Genomic DNA, 21351 nt, shown 5'->3' with positions numbered 1-21351 from the left:
TATCCTCACAGTAAAGAACCTTCTCCTAACACCTAACCTAAAATTTGTCTTCTAGATTAAAACCAGCCTCCCTTGTCCTATCTCTATCTGCCTGTGAAAAAAATCATTCTCCCTCCTTTTTGTAAGCCCCTTTTAGTACTGGAACACAACACATTTTACTCTGGTCACTGTATTAACATCTTAACACATTTTTATTTTTCCAGAAGAGCTGTGTTGGTTGTTAGTCCCCACAGCAGTGGACATCAGAAGCGCTGTTCTTCACAGTGCATGCAATCTAAAATATGAGCTATCAAATTTAGATAGAATTTTCTTTAATACAAGATTCTTCTATGGCAAAAGAGGGAGTGCTTTTACATCAGAGGGGTTCTGACCCATGGCAGGAAACAGCTTTCTACATGAGGATGTCTGATGCCACTGAAGATGCACCAGGCTTCCCTGCTGGCCTCCAGCTGTTACTCCAGAGAAGACCAGGGCTCCTACAGGCCTTGTGTCATATCCAGGTCTGCATGAATAACTAAGAGAGCAGAACAATCACCACCCCAGTGAGGGGCCTGAGAAACAGTGGTATCTGCCACTACCAGAGTCAATAAACAATCTTCAGATGCCAGGATTTCATCCCATAAATCTTATCTAGAGCATATCCTGATTAAAAAAAAAAAAAAACAAAAAAAAACCAAAACAAAACCCAATAAAAAAATCATCCAAGTGCTTAGTTTAGATCTCATCCCTAGGAAGCTCCTGGACCTTTCCAATGCCAGGATCCATTTTGCTGATTTCAGTATTACAGAGCAATGGCAGAGGGTCTGAAAGAAGTGCAAGAATTTGGGGCTTGAAGCAGTCTCTTTTCCTACAGGCTGGCCAAGTTTCCTAGCAGAGCCTTCCACTAGGAAAACAGAAACACAGGAGGAGCAGAATATTAAAAGATGTCTTATTAAGTTAACATGACTGGAGAAATTATCCTGCAAACAAATAAGCCAGGCAGGGATTATATGAGCTTTAATACAATCTTCTATCAGAGCTGAGTAGTCCCCAATCAAACTAAGTATGGAAAATAGTAGTTAATGAATCTGTAAATGAATATTAGCAGAAGAGATGGCAGAGCTAAAGAATACCTTATCATGGATGGTCTGATCTCCAGAGGAGAGTTAAAAGGAGCAAGGCAAGATTAGAACTGCTAGAGCATCCCAGCTCACTAATGGACATCCCGAACACCCAGGAAGGCACCCACAACCTTCCGCCTTCCTTCAGTAGCTCTTACCATGCCCCTTAATCTCTGGCAGTTTCTATGGAGTGTAACATCAGTAAGCATTCAAAATATTCATCAGTTCTAACATGCTTTGAAGTGTCTCCTTTCACACACATTTCACTGTGTTTAAACCACCACAGACACTCCAGCAAGTTCTCCCTGACATTGCCTTTGATTAGAAGGGTGCGTGCCAAGTCCTACAAACAAGAGCTGTGCACATTGAAGGGTCTGTGGGAAAAGTTACCCAAGCTCAGAGCAGCAAGGAGCTCACGCAGAGTAAGTGAACCTCCGAACCCCAGCCAAGCCAGATGAAGGGTATGCAAAAGCTCCACAGAGGCCAGAATTCAGGTGAGTCAAACAGGATTTAAAGTTTAGTCATTCTGCTGCAGGGGAAGGTGAGCAGATGCTTTCCCTGGGAGCAGAGTGGGACATCATTCTCTTGTGGGACAGCCCTCCACAATAAAAAACATTTTAATGGTCTCTTTTGGATCCTACCCATCTCTCTGGCCACATCCTGTTCCTCTGTGAGCACTGCTGACACAACCAGCCTGTGCAACCATCCGAGTACCTGCCCACAATTCTGTTCCTTCTGGAAATGATCCTGCTGTGGCTGTCCCAGCATCACTCCAGGAAGACTGAAATCAGCCATACAAAAACACCCTAAAAAAATCTCAACAGCCAAGACAAACAATCTACACTTCCACAGACTGCATCATTGTTCCTCCCTTAGCTTTTCACTACAACAATCTACCACTACAGCAATCCTCCTTTCCCAGCTACTCTCTGGAATAACTTCTGCTACTCCAGAAGCAGCAGACATACAGATAATTTTCCCAGGAAGAGGAGAAAAAAAAAAACCACCCAAACAAATCTGAATAGTCTCCTATTAGAAAGTCTAATTTCATTTCTATGATTAGCATAATACAACTGTGTGAAAAACCCACAATTTACAGGGCAACTTTACACAGGCCACTGAGCTGGAAAGTCAAGCAGGGAATCAGCAAATAAACAAACAGATTATTCTTTTCATTTTGTTTGAATAATTTGTTTCAACAAGGCTTTATTACATCACGCCTCATTATGGACATTAATATACCAAGGTCCTCAAGGAAAGCTCATAGACTAACATCCCAATTTCTACATGCAGTACAAAAGAAATAATATTTTGGAAGCTTCATACAACCCTTATTTATCAGTAAGTGTCTTACACTGTTACCTTTGTCTCAACTAGACAACTAAAACAATAGGATGAGAATACAATGCCATCATCATGGGGAAGACAATACATTAATGAAGTTACAGATTATGTGGTATTTCACCTTTTTGTCAACTTTTGACAGCTGATCTTGACACCTCACTCAAAGAGGAGTCTTCAACTAATTTCAATTACAAGAAGACAATAACCAAAATTTTGCACAATAATGAGCCAACGTCAAGACTGACTGACAGCTTGGAGATTTGAGACATCTCCTTTCACAGAGAACAATATTAATCTACAACATCTATTTCCAAGTCTTACTTTATCCCTTATCCTATTCAAATGCAAAATAACTTTTTGCTTTCTAAATCTCCTTTTCTCTATCTTCACCCTTTCCTAGTTCAAAAAACTTACCAGTTTCAGACAGCTTGCTCTTCTGGGTGGCGTCTCTTAAAAATAAAAATACCTGTCTTAGGAGGCAGAGTGTTTATAGGAGAAGCTCCACCACAATCTAGATTATGTTAAGTGGTGGGAAGGACTAAGATCCCAAACATGTGCATACATATTCATCTACACCCACAGCATCCCTGGCAGCATTAGGTGAGTTTGTCCTGCTGCAAGTGGAGGCTCACATCAAAGCATTTTGTTTATGTGCATCATTTTGAAGCTTGGATTTGTTTTGTTGCTTTTTCTGAAATCAGAACGATGGGGATAGCAGCTGAATAAAATTTTGTTTTGAGATAACTACATTTTGCAATAATGAGATTCTGGTAAAACATATAAAAGACCATGGTGACTGTCAGCCTGAGTTAGATCTGGACAAACGGCATTCAGGTGTGTTTGCTGTTTTCTTTTTCTTCTTTCTCTTTCGTGGAACAAAACTATTCTCCTTTCTGTTTATGTGTCAGACCTGATATTTGAGAAACTGAGAGTCTAATATCTGAAGTTGGAGCTGTACATGATTAATTCCTCTGGAAAACCTAAAAAAAACAACCTCAAAATCAACAATACAGTGGGCTTTTCGTGTCTGTTGTAATATTTTTTTACATTTTCAACAATATGCAGCAGTTTTGGGGACTGAAATGAGCATCAGGACTGCTTGTTGCACCTGAATCGGGAGAGCTGCTGTGTTTCCTGAAATCAAAGGGATTTGATACCTTTTGCCAGCTGAAGTTCTTTCTAATTCAGAAATCTTCTGTTTAGGGATAAAAATAGCACCGTGGTGACAGGGCTGCGTCCAGCCCTGAAACAAGACAGCACCTGGCAAGAACCTGCTGGTGTTAATGAGGTGATGTGCAAACACCGATGGTATCAGCTGCTCTGCTCCCGGGCAATGTGACTTTTCCTCTTGCCCTCTGCACAGAACCACGCAAGCTCCTCATGTCAGGACTTGCCATTTGTTGTGTTTCTCCTGCATTTTCCAATCTTAGGTGCTGAGCTTTTCCTTTCTGCTCCCTGCTGTGAGGGCAGGTCGTATTTCCAAAGAAATGCATATTTCAAACTTTTTTTTCCTTTTTTTTTTTAACCTTTAGCTCTTTATTTTTACTCCTGAAACAATTTTCAAGTGTTCCTGACCCCTCCTCATTATCCCTGTCCTAGCTTTTCAAGTTTCACTCACACAGAAGCAGATTGGTTTGCGGGGTTTTTTTGGTTGGTTTTTTTGTTGTTGTTTGTTTTTGGGTTTTTTAAGGGGTTTTTTGTTTGGTTTTTTGTTTTTTATTTTTTGTTTTTTTTTTAACAAACTGAAGGACAGAGAAGATAAATTTATCAATTTTTTTCCCCCTGCAGGATTTAATTACTTCCTTACTATGCTCTTCTGGATCATTTCAGAGAGGGTTACCTGTGTGCACTTTCACTGGTTAAAAAAAAGAACCCTTCTAAACTTCTAACATTTATTTACTAATGTGCATTATTACTTGGCTTAACTACCTCTGTTCCCTCTGTGGTGCTACCTTTCTTTTCTTCCAAGTATATTTATAGGCAGTTATCTCTAGCCTAATTTCATTAAGCAAGGTCTCAGACTCCCAATTGTCTCAGTGTATTTGCACATCCTATTCTTCATAGCTCTGAAATTTAGGGCTGAAGCATGGCTCTCCAGCCAACCTGACACCTGGGAAGAGTGTGGGAGAGCTTTCCCTTTTTAGGGAAGCAACTGTACAGTCTCCTTCTCATGTTCTTCATCCTTCAGCAGGCACAGCCCAGACCCACAATATCTGCTTTCAAAGGAAATGACATCACTGGTGCTCTGTATCCCACAGCTGCAGGGCCACAGTAATTCCACTCACAGCCCCAAATCAGCTGGTGACAGCTCAATACTGCAACCCAGAACAGCATCTTTTTATTGGGAATACACCTACATAGTTTCACATCTTCACCTATGTAACAGAGCTTAAATCATAGACTCAGAATCACAGAATGCTTTGGGTTTGAAGGGCCCTCAAAGATCTCCTTGTTCAGATCCCCTGACAGGGGCAGGGACACCTTTCACAGACCAGGTTGTTCAGAGCTCCATCCAGCCTGGCCTTGAGAACTTCTAGGTGTGTGTGTGAATGAAGTGATGCATTAAATACTTGCTTCAAAAGTAATTCCTATGTCATGGGATTTACTTAGGATTTTATCAGTCATGTGGGACCAGAGCCAGGAAGGAAAGAGTTAAATCATTCACTCTGCTTAAGATTTTTGCTTGATTCTGGTTTGGGCACTGCTATGGAGTGGAGATCTGTGTCAGAGAAGACCCCTACACACAAAAACAAATAACAGGACACTCACATTTCTGCTTCTGGAGAAGCCTGAGGTATAGCAAACTGCAGTGAGCAGATGAGGCAGTGAGAGCCAACATCTGAACAGGAGACCAGCCTCAGTGCTGCTGTCAGTCAGCACCTACATCCCTTCCAACCAAATGACCCAGGCCAGTGAGGATCATGAAGATTACAGGAAAGTAGCATGCAAAGACACACAGCAGCTCATGGCTGAATGTAACAGCAGTTGCTGTTCATGGGAAAAAATATTTTCCATGCAAGTGCTCCTTTTTTTTCAAAGGACATTGCAGACTACTCTAAATTCTAACCCCTGAAAGGCTGCAATTTTGTATTTAAGAAAGCAGATGGCTGGGATGGGATGTGGTAAAACAATATAGGATAATGAATGCTCTGGAGAAGATTCCTCCTTTCTCATGTGTCCAGACAGTTGTTCAAAGAAATTAAGAGGTGAAGAATGAAAGGCAGATCAAAGGAATGTAATTTTTAATTCACCCATGTGATTAAACTGTAATTAATTGCTGTAGGATGGGGATGAGGCCAAAAATGGCAGAATTTTAAATGGGACAGAACATCTACATAGATATCAGAAGCATCCACAGTTATCTTTATTGATGATTAAAAATTTTAATTAAAATAAATTCACCCGGTCAAAATATTAAAAAAGGATGCTAAATCTCATACTGTAGGGCCTAAGAGGATTCCCAAATATTATGGGCTCTGGACAAGTCCCAGCTCACAGAGCTGATTATTCAGATCTGTCAATTGTTAATTCTAACATTTCCATCCTACCCCATGGTTTCAAATGAATGGAGCTGGGCCTCAGCTTCTCTGGGGTTAATTGGTATTTCTGAGCCCCAACCCATACTGTCCTTGTGCCCAGGGTATCTGAGAACTGCAGGTGCTCAGGACACATTGCTGTTTATTACTTCAAAATACATTTCCATGAGCAATTGTATATGCTTATTTGTCAGCTCAAAGCCCAGAACAGAAGATAAACTATATCCAATTATTTCCTGTTGGCCTCTCAGATATAGGAGTTTCTAGCTTCTCTTTAAAATAGCTTCTCTTCAAAACTTCTCACCTGCCTGGTTTCCCATTAACTTGCCACTGACTTGGTTAAAAAAAAAAAATTCAAAGCAGCTTACCATGGAGACATGACTGTATATAGAACAAGTGTGACGTGTGGGAACCAAGGACTCAATGCAGAGATACTATCTGTTTTGGATCAATTCATGGGAACTCCAGAAGTGGTTTCTGCCTCACATGTATCTTTGACCAGGTGATGTCAACTTCACTGTACATCTTCATATCCTCAGCTAAATGCTGAGGCTAATGACTTCTACATTCTGATCAATAATACCTTGAAACAGTTCAATTTAGGGCAGGTAAAATTAATGTTGTGAATCCCTGGGGACCCAACCTTGTAGCTCTTCAAAACAGGTTACAGCACAGGCATTGTACGCAGCTTGCCTTGATCCTGCTGCTCTGATTCTGGGGAAACTGCTCCCAGGCAAGACAGACTAAACCTCCTCCCTCTTTAATTTGACTCCTTAGGGTGCCAATTAGCACAGGGTGATAGGCACACCAGTATGGTGAGAAATCAATTGTATGCCCAAAGGTAGAGCTGAAACTCATTTCCTGCTAGGACGAAAAAAAATTTATGCAACTTTGTTATTGCAGAAATTAGAAACCTCAGTGAAACGGCGCAAACTTGAACACAGCTAGCTTTAGTTCTTGAACTTTAAGTAGATTCATTTTCTAGCTGGTATTAGATTAAACATTATAAAAATCAAACTTTATTTTCAAGTGGAATGTTTTTAATGTTTTTCAGTACGTGTGGTTAATTAGTTTTGTCCTTTTCTCCTGCATATCTTGTGGATTTGAGCCTACAGCAGAAGACAGTAAGAGACAGCTAAAAGCATATTTATCATTGACATTGCAGTGTGGGGGAATGCAGCAGATTACAGTGCAGCCGTAGGAATTACTCTTGGACCACACATGGCTTTCTCTTGTTTACCTTGTCAGTTTTTCTCTTTAAAATGTCACCTGCTGTTGAGTCACCCACCATTAGTTACATAGGATCCATTTTGATGGCTGAGGTGTGCCCAACACATGATCTCAACACATGATTAACCAGAAGCTGCTGCTACCCTGATCCAGCTGTATTTTCCTAACAGCTAATTCCTTCCTCCTGCAGGAGCTCGAGATCCCAAACCCATGTCTGATGCCTTTGTTTTGCACGTGAAGGCTAGAAGCACTGTTACCTCTGTGCTGCAGGTGCAGCCATGTGCATTTGCACACACATGTATCAGAGCAACTGCATCCATGCCAGAAACCTTCTGCAGACTCATCTAAAAGCAACACTGATTTTACCTTTCCTAATGTTGAGAGGGCTGGGTTGGGGTGAACAGACCAGGTCTTTCCTTCCAGCTACCTACACATTCCAGTGTTTTGTTGGACATAAGATACATATAATTCCCAGCAACATGCTTTGTGCTTGTATATGCTGTACTGTGAGTCAACAGGATTTCAGGATGAGAGCCCTCAAAATCACAAGCTGTAAATTCCTTCTTTTGTTCCTATTTTATTCCTGATGCCCCAGAAATAAGAGGAATGGCTCCAGGCACTTAAGTCACTGCATCCTTTTTATCCTGTGTACAGTTTTTTGCTTTGATGGGTAAGTAGCTGAAGTTAGGTATCTAAATTATACCTAACCTAGGGAGGACACAAGAGTTAGCAATTCCTCTTCACTTCGGAAGTACTTCATACTGTATTTTTTGTATCCAGGCTCCTTACAAATGGCAGCTGGAGCAGTCAGAGTGATGTCTTTCATTCAAAAATTCAGTGAATAAACTATTCACAATCATATGGCAGACTCTGAAGATTAGTTCCCTCGCCCTGCTTCTATTGATCTTAGTCCACATTTCCTCCCCTCAATCTGCCCAAAGGCTTTTTGTTCCATGAAATACTGAGAGCAGCTTTGGAAGTGGTGTGCATCTCATGTTGAAGTTGGAATTTTGGAGATAGAGTCTAAAAAACATTATGCCAACCCAGTGACTACACAGAACTCCTTCCACCTTCCCCCAACACTTCCTTAATTTATATTTTCTCCCTTAGGTGCTCAGTGAAACAAAGGATAGAAAGGTTTTCCCTTCTTTGTCCCAAGGGGAGATTTACCATTAAGCAAAATGATCCCACTCACTCTCTTTTAACCTAAAGAATTTATCAGCATTTAAATAAAAATGAATGTGCTTCAATAAACTACAGAAGGGGAGCTACTCCACAGTGCTTTTGTGAGCAATACCAGGTGCTTAAGCTCTTTGCCTCAGGTTTGGAGTTCTATGTTCCCTTTAGGCAGAAAAATGAGTTAAATCTCTTAAACCTCTAACTCCTGATGTGTTGGATTAAAGGACATTATAACATCTCTATGTGTCTTGCACCAGGACAGATCTGTAAGGGATACTCCAAGCCTTTCTACCAGACTGAGAGATACAGGGAGATGATCACCATGAGAGGTTGTTGATTTGGTGAAACATTTAAGTAAATTAGAGGATTTGCAAAACTGGGACACTTCTAAACACATTCAAGAGAAGAGTAGTGAGTGCCTTAGGAATTTACCTCCTGAAACTCAGTGTCTGCAACCTTGGTACTTCCAGAGTAAGGCAGCTGAGCAGAGATTTACTGAGCAGGTACCCCAAAGCAAGCAGGTAGCAAGGTTTACTCACCAGAGTCCTTCTGTTCACTTGTCTCTTCTCATCATTAGTTTTCCAGAGCTGGTCTCTCTGCCTTTGCAGTTTATTTCAAGTAGCCATATGCTGTTAATAGAAATGTGACGGCTGTTAACAGTCACATGAGGAGAGTGGAAATACTGTTCTACCATGTAGAGCAACTAATGTTACTGCCCATTTGATGTGGTATTTACTGGCTGGTTATTCCATGTGACTGTCCTGGGAAAGTGGGAATGAAAGCAGTTTCTCTGCTGTTTACCAGAAAAGCTGGAAATGGTGTTACCAAGCATGCTTTACTGGGGTTTTATCCCTCAACGCTGATTATAACTAATTTTTCATAATGATCCCAGCTAAACTTGTGATCTAACATTGATCAGATTGCTCTTTCCATCCTGCCTCTGATGCAGAACGACACTCAGCTGGTTGTTACCTTTTAGTTTTAGCCAGGAGGGAAATTATTCTTTCTATATATGTTTTTTTTTTTTTTTAACAAAACTCTCTCAAACAGGATTTCCACTACTTTGGCTGTGCACACAGGTAAAAACCTTCCCTTCCTCATCTCATTTCTGCTCTTTGGCTACCACAGGTTTCCTTTTGCACATTCCCTCTGCTGCAGCTAATCTGGGCACATTGCTCTCATTGAGCTCCCTTTGATCATTCAATCTTCCTCTACACACCAGAAACAAGATCTTTTAAGCAGACTGATAATTTATGCCCCATCCCATTTAACTGTCTCATTAACATCTCAAAACCAAAACAGTTTCTGTGATCCTTCCTCCAGATTTAACACTAAGGCACTAACTGAAGCACAGTGTTGCTCCCAGCTTTTCTGCAAGTGATGGCATCCACCTCTTGCTCTCATATGATGAGCAGGATGCTGCCAGATCCAGCTTTGCTGCTCCTCAGTGTTGCCATGCCCAGGTGCCATCACATCCCATTCAAACACTGGTAGAGTTGTAATCACACAGGGATTGATAATCACTACTTACCTAACTCACCTGCTCTTACCATCAACCAAAGAGATAAAGCTAAATGTTTTGTTTCAAAGGTTGTCAGTCTTCTCCTTATGTTTTTTTTTTCCCTTTAAAAGTTTCTCCAGTGACTCCATTTGCATTAGAAAATATGTGATTTTAAGAATCTGACTGAATCTCTGTGAGCTATTTGAGTAACTTTTATATGAAGGCTTGAAATTAACAAACTTTGCCTTCTTTATCAGATGAATACTTCCAATTCACAGCCAATGTCTTTGTATCTGGGAATAATACGTGAACTCTGAAAAAATATTACCCAGAGTAATAATGAGGTCCAGACTCTATCCAACAAGTAGTAGAACATGGATCTATTCTCTCTTTAAGGAGCCTGTGCAGCCCCTGGGATGGGATAAATTCCTCTAAAGAAGGTTCTGTCTCTCTGAAGAAGAAACATTTGCCAAGCAGACACATGCAGTGGTTTAAGGTAAGTATCTGAAATTTAGCAGTATGACTGGACTTCTAAGTGAGTCATTAATTTTTACAGTTGAGATTCGAGGATATAAACTTCTGTAAATTCACTAACCATAATAAAATTCTGTTTTGGATTGTGGATATAACAATTTTTGATTTCTTCCTTTTCTCCTCAGCAGGAAGCTTTTACACTGGAATGCCTGCATAAACTTTTTTCCCCAACTTTCTCTTCTTTTATGTATTTTTGTTTCAGGTATCATGTACAAACTTTGAATTAATTCTTTTTTCCAGAGTTTCACTTTAAAATCCATTTGCTATGCAGTGCACATCTTTAAAAGGCACTTCTGGGATATCTTCTTGCTTTGCTGTTACACCTTTATAGTATTGAATAAATCAATAAGGATTTACTTTTTTGGTTTTCATGTTAATCTTCCTGCATGATTACACCTAAAAGGCAAAGAAATGCTTCCAGGGGAAGCAGTTTCATATGGCTCCACAAGACTCAGATTTACAGCTGGGGTTTTTTCCCGAGTCTAGCAATTTTAGTTTGTAGGCTGATACTTTCCAGTGAAAAAGATGATTGCAGATATAAACAAGAGATGTGAAGAAATAGCACACGGATGATTTTCTTCACTCCAGTGCATCCTATTGAGATAGAAATTAATGAATAAGTGAGGTCATGGTTTAAATATGGTTCAGATTAGTCATGAACTAAATCTGTTCCTAATAAAGACTTCCCAGCAGCCTGTGTAAAGCATACCTGATGTTCACCCAGACCTCTTAAAGAGTCCTAATTAACACCTTTCTTTGGTTTTTTTGTTTTTTTTTTTTTTTTTTCCTTAAATGATAGGTAGGAAGAAGGACTGCTGCTTCTCAGCATACATTTCCCCTGTCATGACAGCTGATGTGTTGTAACCACCCCATAGCAGAGCAGGGCTTGTCATTGCCTCTCAGGAATGTGAATTGCCACAGAATTACTGCAAAAGACCACAAAAAAAGGTTGCCATCTTTGACTGAACCTGAAATAGCACCATCATTTTCATTGTAGATATCCCTGAAATATTTCAGTCTTGAGTTGCTACCATGGAAAAAGCAAAAATTTTTACTTCATTGGAGTGATACTTTCTGTTTTCTGCTTTTTCTTCTGTGTTAAACTCCTTGATCTGTGTGCTGGTTTTGAGAGGAGGATTGGTGCTGGGGGAGAACAAATGGATATGTGTTTTCGCAGGTCCACTCTCTTTCTTTGATGCAGCCTTATTCCCTGGCCTAATAAATGTTCTCTGCTGAGTCCTATTTACTCCAGCATTCTGCTCTTCCCTGTTGCAGAAAATTTAAAACCAGAAGTGAAGGTTGTGCATCCAGTCTGGTTAGGAGAAGGCCTGTCCTACAAGAGCCAAGCACGGGGGAGGATGAGGAGAGAGAAGACAGTAGGATTGGGAAAGGACTCCTCCAATCAAACAATCTCAGCTGACACCAGAGAAGGGCAACAGAGGAAGGGTCTGGAGCACAAGACTGAGGAGGAGCAGCTGAAGGAGCTGGGGGTGTTTATTTGGAGAAAAACAGGCTCAGGATGGACTTTCTTGCTCTGTCAAACTACCTCAAGTAATAATCAATAGGACAAAAGGAAACAGCCTCAAGTTGCACCAGGGGAGGTTTGGATTTGATATTAGGGAAATTTCTTCACCAAAAAGTTGTCAAGTTCTGGAGTAAGCTGTCCATGGAAACAGTGGAACCACCAATCCTCAAGACATTTAAAAGCTGTATAGATGTGGTCCTTTGGGACATGGTTTAGTGTTTGAATTGGCAGTGCTGGGTCAGTAGTTGGACTCAATGATATTTAAAGTCCTTTTCTCCTTTTCATGATTCATTTCCTTTTTTCCTTTTCATGATTCTATGATTTGATGTACATTAAATTCAGTGGGGCTGCTCCAGACCAGCACAGATTTTAATCAGGTTGCCAGAGTGTGTCCTATTGAGTACAGGCTCCCATTTACAGCCAGCTGTATACCTGATCTGTTCCAATGAAGCTGCTGAGAGCTGATGTTTGAGCAGGGTTCATCTTCATTCTGCTCACAGCTGTCATTAGCATCTCCAGGCTTGTGAAACTAATGACATGCTAACCAACCCTGTTCTGCGCATGTTGTTTAGCATGCCTGGCAGGGCTATGTATTTGAAAAAGTGACATGTTGGAGAAGGAGAACACCTTATATAACTTCCTCTTCTGATGTTCAAGTGGTACCTGTTATGAAGAATGTAGGGAGCTGAATGCTTCTGTCTGCAACATCCAACCTATGAAAGGATAGTTTTGACTGAATCTTGCTAATGATGTCTGCCATGCCAGTGTTTTGCTCAGAGTCAAGGAAATTGAAGTAGTGAAGTTTTAAAATAGCTTGAAACAAAGCAGCATGCATAGCACAGGTGGCAAAAGGCCTGCAAGGGATGAAATGGAGAGGAAGCGTAAAGAGACTTAGCTCATACAGTTTAAATGAAGGGAAGGTTGAGGGAAAATGAAAATCTGAGACAGTTTTTCAAGAGAAAATTAGATAAGGGCAAGAGCAATCTGTTCCAGGCTGCCCTGAAATATATCCCAGAAAGTTTTTGTCTTATATTTGGTGAGGAAACTTTGATAAAAGGGATAATTTTCCACTGAAAGCTATTTAACCAAGGCACCCAACAAAACTCCCAGGCTACTCTTGGTTGTGAGTGAGCTGTTCTTATTGCTGAGCACTCAAAGGGATTTAGCAAATGTCATCAACAGAATTGTGTAGGATGAATACCCTCAAGCAAGCGAGTGCTTATAGTAAGAATGAAAACACATCCAGCTCTTAGCTAATACCAGGAATATCTCTGGTCTTCCACAGCTGGAAATATGGAAACTTTATCAGACTGAAGATGGAGGTTTTGGACTAGTAAAAAACTCATCTCCTCCAATATGAAGACCAAAGCAGTACATAAAACATACAGGATGTCTTCTTCAGACATTATGACCCACATAAGGAGACCAAGGTAAAAAACCCACCTTCAGAGGGGAAAAATGAAATTCTAGGAGGCTATACTTGGTGAGATGGAAGAGGACCTCTCTAGTTTCTGCTGCTAACACTGTTAATGAGATTTCCTTTGGAAACTCTTATTATACATATATATATTTACAGGAAACAGTGAACTCAAATGATTTAACAAGGTCTCAAGCTGGAACAGGTGGAAAAATTGCTGCCTCTTCCCTGCTAAGACAGATCAAAGGGAAAGGCTCAGCACCTGGCATAGGGAGTGACTAAGAGATGCCAATCTTGTGTTCCCAGATTTTTTATGTTTCTATTTTCTCTGTGCAGCAGAGGCCTTAAACACTTAGTCAGAAATAGGAAAGAAATGCAATGGGAAGCCTGGCCCCTGCACTGATGGATGCAGCTGAGCTGTAGCACAGGGAGATCTCCATTTTCCCAGGGAGGGAACATGCTTCCTCTGTAAATGATTCTAATTATGCTCTAATTACTGTACCTGGAGGAAATCCTTCAGATGCTTTGCACTGATGTGTCACCTGTAAATGTTGATGAACACCTGCAAATTGTTGTCAGTCATTAGGCTACTGATGAAAAAGTCACCAGCCAGCTCAATACCATCACTTTAACAGCCCCTTGGTTTCCTTCATTGACTTTTCTTTGTTCTGCAGTTTATGTGCAGTCTAGACATAGGATTAGATCAGCATCTCCCTCTGAGAGGACAGGTTGTGGCAGACTCAGGTGCTTCATACAGGGGTCTGCAAATAGGGTAAGACTGGTGAGGCCCTGGCACAGGCTGCCTGGAAAAGCTGTGGATGCCTCATCCCTGGAAGTGTTCAGGTTGGATGAGGTTTTTACCAGCCTCTTTTACTGGAAGTTGTCCCTGCCCATGGCAGGGGGTTGGAACGAGGTGATCTTTATGGTCCCTTCCAACCCAAGCCCCTCTATGATTCTGTGGTGATACACACTGAGCATGAGCTTAAGTGGTTGACAGCTGAATTTGTGGGTTTAGCTGGGACATCACCTGCTCTGCCGCCTTTCCACAGAGGTGGTTATTTGGTTTAAGATGCAGACCAGACAAGTAGAAACTGTAAAGTTAAAGTGCCCACCATGAATCCTGAGTCCCCTGGCTCTCTGCCATGGAAGCTACATTGCTCAATTTTTACTCCCATTAACAAGAATACAAGATACTACAAATGTGTGAGACATATCAGTTTTAGGTAGGACATTCTCTTCAGAAGTCTTAATGTTTGATGAAAAATCCTGAATCAGGCAGTTTTTCACCCATTTTGCTGCCACATGTATGAAAGATATTAAATCATAGCAGGACTCTGTGCAGTATATGTTAACCAACTTTGATCTGGGAAAAGGAGGAGCTAGGCTGAAGACATATCCTGAGGTCATGCTGTAGCACTGATGGTACAGAATCAGTTCTAAACCAACCCTCCAATCCTTGATTTATCCACTGGAGAATATTTGATAAAATCATTTGCCTGTGGAAAAAAAAAAATCATAATTTTCAATTATTAGTTCTCATGTTGCTGTGGGACTTGTGTCTAGTATGAGCCCTTAGTTTTTTATTTGCATGCCAAAGAGACACAGGACATGTGTAGGTGGAATATTCTTGGATGTTCTGGTTTTTCAGGAACATGTTTTTGCTTCTGGAAGACCTGGTATGGCTCATGTTAAATCGCAAGGATTCATCAGTCCTAAAACATTCAATTTGGCAAGGAGCTCTGGAAGACCGTCATGCTGGAGACCTGGAGGAGTAACTTTCTAGGTCTTTCCATCTAAGTGTACCTACAGACATGATTAAATCTATTTGCTGAAGGCCTAGAGACATCAGATTGGTGTAGCACTGAAAATACTGTCTAGTTCAGCGATAGATTGTGTGACTGAATGCTTACAGAATAAATGTCTTGAAGATAGGAAGTGAACATAAAATGGAATACTGGATTTTTTTTTAACTAGTTATGCACAGTCCAGTGCAAAAATGTTCATTAAAAGTAGGGCACAGTCTTGGCATCATTATTGTTCTATCATTTATGAGAACAGCCCCTGTACCATTCAATAGAAATTACCATAAAAACCAGATAACTTTTCAGTCTTCAGAATATTTCTGTCAATGTAGGCTTTGTTCAGATATTATAATATTTAAGCCATCTCCAAGTGTCACTGGGAAGATTTTTCTGCCCACTACAGTGAATGGATCATAAGGAGGAGATGGTGAGGCTGCATTGTGCTGTGCACACACCACTGCAGGCTGCACCACCCTCCCCAATCCCTCACTAGGAAACACCCCTTTTTCTACACCAGAGGTGAAAAGAAGACCTAAAACCTTCCCAGAAATCAAACGTTTTTTATACCTCCACACACCCATTTAGCAACACCACCATGGACGTGATTCTGGGAACACACAGAGAGGCAGGAAAATCCACATGAGGGTAATCACTGGGTGGTCCAGCCTTCAGAACCAGAAAAACGACCTAACATCAGGTTTTTAAAGAGGAAGGGGAGCAGAAAGCCACACACAGGGCATCTTCCAGTTCACCATAACCTCTGGCTGGTCAGCCTGCACAACACCAACAGCGCATGCAGAGCACTGCGCCGCAATGAGCATCCTTACGCAGAGACAACAAAACTCTGCAGCATTCATATAAAATCATGTGTAAACAGAAAGACCTGGGAAGTCAGGGGAGAGCATGAAGCAGGAAGACAGAGAGCAGCAATAATTGGTTTAATCCACCCAAGGACTTGGCTGCCAGTTGGCACTGCTGGCACTCAGGGCATTGACTGTCAGCGCCCAGCAGATTAAGCAGCAGAGCTCAGAGATTGATTTCTACTGTAGGAGGCAATTTCACACTGATGAAGGGCATTTACTTTGAAGCAAAAGCCTTGCTGTGTACTCTGTGTTTTTGTTGAAATAACAACAAACTGGCTTTAGATATACTCCAGGGTAGCTGACAACAGAGTTTGACCTGACTTCAACAAAACTACATCATATTAAAGGAGAAGGGATGCTATTCACAAGGAGGGAGAGCTCACTGTGCCTCTTTTTGTACAGCTGTTAAGGCAAGAGGGTTCTTGATCCATGACCAGGGCTCCTGAGCATTACAAAATACTAATTATAAAATCCATCTATGTGATGAGTCTAAAAACACAAGCTGAAGCCTTCTCAGTAAGTTTCTCACATTTGGAACGAACCACGGACAGTCTGAAAAAGAAAATTATAAAGGTCCTGCAAAGCTATCTGAAGTCAAGTTTTGGATAAGTGCTACAGGGCTTGCAGAAATATTAGGTAAGATTTGCTGTAATTCAGCAAAATAATTGCTTATGCCTTGCTGTGTTGTAACAACTAGTTAATAAAATTAATTGATTTCTTTTCAAAAGACTAAGAAAGAAATGTAGATTGGCCACAGGTTTGCTCTGGGTGTAAACATGATGGAGAGATAAGTGGACAAGTTGCTCAGAGTTGTGCTTTTTCCCAGCCTCTGATCTGGACCTCATCTGTACAAGACCCTGCTCAGGATCATTGCCAGCTGAGAGCACCATGTGTTGTGTGGCTATAGAGTGTGCAAGATGTTTTGTCAAGACTTTTTAATGTTTTGTTGTTGATGATCTTTTTTCTGTTTTGCTTTTAATGAAAATCACAATTCTGAAAGTTATTTTCTCCTCCATCTGTCCCTTATTTTATGAAGAAATGAGGTTATGACATAGATATTCTCAAGTTTAGGAATTTGTTTCTGTTGCATGTTATACAAGGGCATCCTTTGAGCCTTAATTTGCTTTTCTTGTGGGGGAAAAAGAAAAGCTGCTCTTATCCTATCCAGAAAGTAGTTTCCTTCAGTAAAAAATATTCCTCTACTACAGGCTCTGTTTTAATCTGCTTTGTTGCATGCTCAGTCCAACTGCCTTTCCTTCCAGTCTGATGTCACTTGTTATATGGGGTCCTTGGACTTTGCCCTCAGATTTTTTGGCTTGCAACCCTCCACCGTTGGCTTTAGCCAGAATCTCCTTTCCTTCATTGTGGTCCCTGCACAAAAAGCAGCCCTGAACACAAGCCACAGGCTTTCTGTTGTCATCACTCAATCTCTGTCAACACCTTCTCCTGTCAACACCCTTTATCTCCAGTTTTCCGGAGACAGGAGAGATGGTATTAAATTCCAGATTCAAGTACCTACATATAGATGTCAGCATGTAGGTGTCCAACTTTCCCTGAAGTCAGCAGAGATTTGGCCAATCAGTCAATCAAGCCTAGAGAACAGTTCATCTCTCCTCTCCTCTAGCTCTATCTGTGCATGTTAACACTTACCTGATGAAGCTTCACCCAGCTGATGTGGATGGTGACACTCAGGAAGACCTTGGGTCCTGTGATAGTCCTGTGATGGGGTCAGTGGAGAGAAGGTCCTGCTCAATGTGTGGGAGCTGCAGGTGCTACCCCTGATTATGGTGGTGCTGGGAGAGCTCTCATGTCTTGGGAGCTTTTTGCTTCTACCATGTTTTCCAAAATTTACAAACTTGGATATCAATTTCCAGCCAGCCAAAAGGCACATCTGTGACATTAATATTAATAACTGGATTTTCAGGTACTCTGTGCATTAGAGCTTCTTTGAGGAAATAAAATAGGTCGGCATCTTTGTTTTCTATGGAAAAAAACAAATCTTTCTTCACTTCTCAGGTTTCAGAATGACTGAAATAGTAAAACACACGGAGACACATACACACCCTTCAGTTTTAGGCACACACCCAGCATAAAAATTCAGCCAGGATAATTAAAATTTGGCTAAGTTACAAGTAACAGAAATGAGAACAAGTCTTGCATAATCTTAACCCTATCTAGCTTGACTAGCTCAGTTATGATGATAAAAATTTTCCTTCAATCAAACACATACACTTCTTTCTCCTCCTCTATGTTTTCACTGACTTCCCAAGGAGAGAAGATCTTTGTTCTTATCCTTTATTGTTAAAAGCAAAAAATGGCTTTTCTTGCCTAAATAAATGAAAACTCAGTCTTCTCTTTGCTCTGCCACTGTAGTTCCACTCATTCCATCTGACCTCCTCTTAGGTTACCCTTGTGTGATCCACATGACTGCTTCTCAAATCCTCGCCTCATTCAGAGATTTCCATGTGATCTGTACTGATTTCTTTGATTTCTTTTCTGCTTGTACTTTCCCATCACCTGTACATACCTAGTTACCTAGATTTTTTTTCATTCTCTACATTGATAATATCTTTTTTGGGTCAGAGACCACTGTTCTGTTCTGTTCCCACAGCTTTCCAATGCAATCCCTGCACAAAACTCATCTTCTAAATGCCAGTGCACAGATACCAATAAAAGACAAAAAAGACATGTACAACTAATGGCTACAAGCAGATCTAGCAAAAGTTTCAGCTAAGACATTCCAGCCATCAAAAATATGTTATTCTCCCTATTAGTCCCTAGGTCAAAACACAGTTTTCTAACCTTTGCAATTAAAATGCAGCCAGACCTGATAATGAATCATTGAATCTCTCTACAGAAACTAATCACCTCTCACAGAGCATCTCTTCTTGTTGACATTCCCCTTGGCTCAGGAGTGACTCACCAGCTGCTGAGCTATGAACTTTGAAATGTTTACTTTCACACTGAACAATTTGGCCTCTGTTACTAAGAGTGAGGCCAAGGTAGAGAGACCAGCCCCTCCAGGCCAGAAATCTCACCCTCAAACATCACAACAATCTGACAGTTAAAACAATTCTAAAATTTTTACACAATACATTGAAAACCATTATTAATTAAACATTTTCAAGGCTCCTATAAGTGGAAATAAATGGAAGAGATGCTACTCTGCTCTGCCTACAGGAGCTTATAATCAAAATCAAAATCAGCAAAGATTTCTGCTTTTGCATCAGTTTTCTGCTCTCCAAGTGTGTGTGGGACAGGACCTGTTCTGGGCTAAACCTTCTAGCAACAAGTGAGTGAATTATGGTCAGAGACCTCAGTTCTGTAGCTGAAAATACAGGGCATGGGGCAAAACAGTGACTGTCATAACTTGTGTCTCCAACAAAAAGGGAGAAAAAGGGAGAAAAATATGCTGGAGTAAAGAAGAGTAAGGGCTGTTTCGTTTTGATTGAGTTCTCATGGATTTATGGAAGTATCAAATTTAAGCAGCTTTTGAGATGAGAGAAGTGGACAAACATTATTAAGTCATACACAGACATTTCAAAAATGGTGCTCTTTCTGGAGTAGCACTGATACTTTCTGGAGACAACATTTTTAAGACTGCTTAAATATCCTAAGTCACCACACTTCTCATCTAGTGATTCCAGTCACTTCCAGTCCAAACCATTCCATGATTCTGTGTTTTTTGGAAATGTCTGAGATCAGACTGAACTCTCAAGCAGAAACCTGTTTGCTGCAACAGTAGAGACTGGCTGTAAATTTTTATAAGTTCTGGTCTAAACAGAAATGACACATCCTGAATCCTCCTATCAGTAAAGGGAAATGAAAAAGGACCACCAGAGGAGGCTGATCACTTTCTGTAGTTCTGTACCTAGACCATTCTGACTGGAAAAACTGAGGGCTCCCTCAGTCTGGAAAGAGGAGACTTACACCTGAAAAGAGTAAGTGTTTTTGAGAAGTTGGAGATTTGGAAAGCAGAAGGTGAAGATTCTGACTGGGGAAAAGACCCTGAGAGTGGAGGGAGGCCTTGGAAGTGGGACAGATGCATGAGGCCCAGTCCAGAGGGACACTCAGGGACCCCACCACTAACACCCAAGGGTTGTATGTGTGAGCACCAGCTCAGTGCAGACTGACATGACTTCCTTCCCAAATAACCCAGGCCAAAAACTGTGTGGCTAAGTGCATCTGTGAATCTGAGATAATGAAGCAGGGTAAACATTCTCTGTCTCCATGGTTCTTAAATAGACTCCAGCAACAAGAGACACTACAGGTTATGGTATGCTTCATCTTACCCTTGGGAAACTCTCACAAGCTTCATATATCCTAAAAATGTTACTATGGCTCTGTATTTGGGGTTATTTCGACACAAATTAATAGCCCAAAGAAAGTTTCCCAAAGAAGTGGACATATTAGGTAGAGTGCAAGGCATGTATAAGATACGCATTCCAAACATTGCCATGATGATTCTCCTTATTATCCCTCACTGTCTATTCTAAAAGGATCTTGTAATCCATCTCTGGCAGATCCGGACTCCCGTGGGATGTCAGTGACACTCTCTGTGTGTGCTTGCCTGGGGTACAAGGCTTAAGCCTGCAGGGAACATGTCTAGGATCTAACCTGACAGCTCCCATGTCGTAAATAATGGACTGATCTGAATGACAGATGCTGGCGCAGCTTAATCTCTTTGGGAAAAGGTGTTCCCTGCACTACTAAGGATAGAATGCAAAGCCCTGCAATTCTGAGTGGGAAACACTGAAAACTCACATCCTTATTCTCGTCTCAGCTTTGAAAAAGATCCCTTCCCCATTGCTTAAGTTTTAGGGCACTTTTAAAAAATTCTTTCCCCCTAGCAGTCTGACTGGCACACAAGTGCAGTATTGCTTTGCACCCAGGGAAGAACACAGCATTGTAATGTCATTGTTCTCCAGACCTGTTCAACAGTGTTTTGGTACTCTGGGCAAGGCATCCCATGGGACAGAGTACAATGTATCTTTATCACTGATTAGAATCAGCCAGGACCCACAGTCTGAGATGCAGGTTGTTGACTTTCTGCTTGGGATCCTTTTCCTCGGCATTATACTTGACTCATTGGGTATCTTACTTGTAATTTTTTTTGTTATTCATTGACAAAGCAAAGTATTAAGCTTAACTTTCTGAGGCATTATACAGTTTTTTCTTCATTATTGGGCTTTTTGGCTAGCAGCTTTGAATTTTTGAAATGATGGTAAGTGCTGTATCCTCTGTTGTTCCCCCCAGCAAAAAGCCTCACGTGCAACCTGCTGCATGGCTGTAAGTGGCTTAAGCTAAAGTCATTATACCA

At 41.0% G+C, this 21351-nt stretch overlaps 1 long non-coding RNA gene across 1 annotated transcript; it reads right to left on the bottom strand.

The window, feature by feature from the left end:
- Positions 1-3504: 3504 nt before the first annotated feature.
- On the bottom strand, positions 3505-9785 carry LOC137474785 (uncharacterized). Its single transcript, XR_010999507.1, has 5 exons — positions 9734-9785; positions 8929-9018; positions 6624-6844; positions 6349-6472; positions 3505-3902 (listed from the first exon to the last, which is right to left on the bottom strand). It is a non-coding gene; the product is annotated as an uncharacterized lncRNA (long non-coding RNA).
- Between the last annotated feature and the right edge of the window lie 11566 nt (positions 9786-21351).

The sequence above is a fragment of the Anomalospiza imberbis genome, chromosome 1 (genome assembly GCF_031753505.1).
Source record: "Anomalospiza imberbis isolate Cuckoo-Finch-1a 21T00152 chromosome 1, ASM3175350v1, whole genome shotgun sequence".
NCBI classification, from domain to species: domain Eukaryota; kingdom Metazoa; phylum Chordata; class Aves; order Passeriformes; family Viduidae; genus Anomalospiza; species Anomalospiza imberbis.
The sequence above is the reverse complement of the archived record's forward strand: the minus strand, read 5'-3'. Positions and strand labels throughout refer to the sequence as shown.